Raw genomic sequence first — 3,173 nt, forward strand, 5'->3', positions numbered from 1 at the left:
TTTTTTTTTTTTGCAAGGGACAGTACATCTTTAATTCACTAATCATGTCAATTTTAGAATAGGCTTAAATTCATAATTTCATTAAGTATCATGGCATTTTGAGACCAATAAGATTTTGAGTATCATGTCATTTTAAGCAATAAAGACTATAATGTCAATGAGCATCAGCCATTTTTATATGGACTAAAGTGTAATTTTCAGTATCATGACATTTTCAGTTTCAGCCTTTAGTACCGGTATTTTGGGAAAGGCCTCGGTCTATCATATCATTTTATGTAGGCCTATTATGGTTGATCACGACTATCATGTTATCTTTTAAGTACGGTATCATGTCATTTTGAATATCATTTCATTGAGTATGTATGTAATTTTGAGGCTTATATGTTAATTTTGAACGCTGCAATAATAATACAGTATTTAGTGTCCGTGCCATCCCAGTCGTTGTTGATGTGTTGCTGCCGATGTCACCGCCACTGATGTCGATGCCGCTGCCGCTGTCACTGTACCGTAATTGTCACTAATTATTATAATTATAATAATAATTATAATTATTTTTTATATTAGGCCTTTTTATCTTTATAATTATTGTTACTATTAGGGTTTAATATGATTATTATTATTATTATTATTATTATTATTATCATTGTCATCATCATCATAATAGCAAAAACAAATGTATTTGTAAAAAATAATGTGTGTGTTGAAATCCGCTGAATGAATAGGCCTAGGTCTTAGGTCTAGTGTCTCTATATAATTTTATTTCATTTCGTTGTCAACGTTTTCCTAAACTTATGATACAATAAAGTACGGACGTTGTGGTTGCTCTGTGATATCAGGGAGAGAACGGTAAAACATGGGTCTGACAATTTCCGGAGGAGGGGCCCCGGGGCTGTTGCCCGTCCAGGGGTGAAGCCTGGGTGCGGTTTCTAAAGCTACATCCCCTTGCGTCCAGAGAAATTGGGCAATTTTGGCTCATTTGCAGGTTGTTCTGAGGTTTTTTTTAATTTTTTATTGCAGATTGCCGTACTTAACGTAGCTCATTGAATGTAGAGTATAATTTGCAAGCGATATGGTTAATTTGTATACCATAGAACGTTGTAAATACCGAGGTTTCAAGGACCTACATACACACTACGGTATGCTTGATTGCGTTAGTATGAGTGTTGAAAATACTGCGGTAACCACCCGCGGTCTGGAAACACACTGTTTGATTTAAAGACACGTAAATGCCGAATTGACCTGAATGTTTTTAATTGTAAACGAAGGAATTAATAAATAATAAAATAAATAATATTGCATTTCGGATTTTATGGACCAACTGAATACAATATTTTTAAAGATAGGCTTTATTGATGCTAATTGGTGTTTAAAATTGTTTTTACTAAAAATAAGTGAGTTAGTAAACAGACTATTAGGCCTATAGCAACAAACATCACTTTCAAATATTAGACCATCATTTGAGCCGTCACGCCGGCCAGGACATAGGCCCTACTGGAAGTCAATATAAATAACAAGTTCCATAGCATCGTTATTTGCTGATAATTATTACACATACAAAAATATTTTGTCTAGATCAAGAAGGTTTAATTATATTAACTTAACTTCCTTTTAAATACTAACAAGCCAATTGTCAACTAAATGCCTTATCAGGGGAGGTACTCTTTATTAATCGAGCTATAAAGAGGGCGCAATATCAATTAACGTAATGACTTTAACTTTGATTCGCACCCGAGTTTTAAAGACAAATCCTAAATAATTTGAGTTCAGCTGATTTTCATGAAAGGCATGTGAGTTAAAAATTTACCAGATGACGAATTTGTACATTTATATTGTTTGTGAAATTCTTCTTCATTCTTATGATCAATGATTTCCTCCTACACGATAAAACATTGCCAACAAGTTCACAATTTCTAAGAATTACACACGGTGCTCACTCCCGATTCAATAAGGAGTTTCAAAATGTCTATTCAAAATAACGATACCGGTAACCTATATTTCAGGCGCTGGAATATACCTAATAGTACGCCTATCTACGCCGTATTACCCCGGGGTAGGGTCTAATTTATAGTAGGGAATGGAATAAGCAAGACCATATGGGATTTAAATACAATTTGGTGGTGGAGGGCACGGATGATAACCAGGAGTATTATAAAAAAAAAAAACAAAAAAAAAACCTGGTTCTACGCATTCTATAATTGATCAACAGTACGTGCATGTTAAAAATACATACGAACTTTTTAAAAGGATTTAATATAGGGCTAATTACATTAATATTGTTCATTATACGTATCGTCCGCCACCCATTTCGTCTAATCTGCGTTGTACAGTTTAGGAACTTTGTCCTTAAAAATGAGAAAGTTCTGAAGACTTTAAGAATAGTGTTTCTAGTAAGTGGTGACAGCATAGAAGGAAATGTTATTTCCTTTTAAGAAAATATCATCTGCGACTTCTATCAACTTTATCACCAACAAACAGTACATTAGGCCTAAATGATTCCAGCAAGAGTAAGTTCATTACTGTACTCTTTGTTTTCATAATCTTACACCATAAAACAATGCTCTCACTGAAATTGTTTTCGATGTAGTCTAGCATGCGCGTCCCGGTTTATGAGCTGGGTAATAAGTAGTTAAGCATTCTATATATTTGCGATAGATTGGTTTGACGTTTCGATTTGCATGGGTGCACCTAAAAGGGAAACGGACTTGAAATTCTGAATTTATTATTATAAAGACGCACATGTGAGGGTATATTTGCTAAATAAAAAACTAAATGATAATCGCATGAAATTAGACTAATATGACTAGACTAATGTGATATTATCGCAAGACAAGACCCCTGCGCTGGTTTATTTGGGGTCACCACAGAAGACAGTCAAGAATGACACCGTACCCAAGTCACATATTTACGAATGTTAGTGAAATCAGGAAATAAATCAAAACTTTTGTGGGTCAACTAAAATAATTATTGGGCATGACTTTTAGATGTGCCTGTACGTGTTAAGGTTGTACAGTCTAATCATACAGCAGAACACAGGCTATTTCTTGTTCGTCTACTTATCTGATATGTACGCATAGGCCTATGTGGATAGGATATGTTTATCTCCCCACAAACACCCCCCCCCCCCACACACACACAAATAAATAAATAATCACACACACACAAACGCACCCCCC

At 34.7% G+C, this 3,173-nt stretch overlaps 1 protein-coding gene across 2 annotated transcripts in view; it reads right to left on the minus strand.

Annotated features, from left to right (window-relative positions):
• LOC117105051 overlaps positions 1-3,173 on the minus strand; it is a 60,069-nt gene that overhangs the window by 8,200 nt on the left and 48,696 nt on the right. The gene's annotated exons all lie outside the window — the stretch shown is intronic.

This window comes from Anneissia japonica, unplaced genomic scaffold, assembly GCF_011630105.1.
Source record: "Anneissia japonica isolate Jap-2015-1 unplaced genomic scaffold, ASM1163010v1 scaffold287834_len5846547_cov211, whole genome shotgun sequence".
In the NCBI taxonomy this organism is placed as follows: Eukaryota; Metazoa; Echinodermata; class Crinoidea; order Comatulida; family Comatulidae; genus Anneissia; species Anneissia japonica.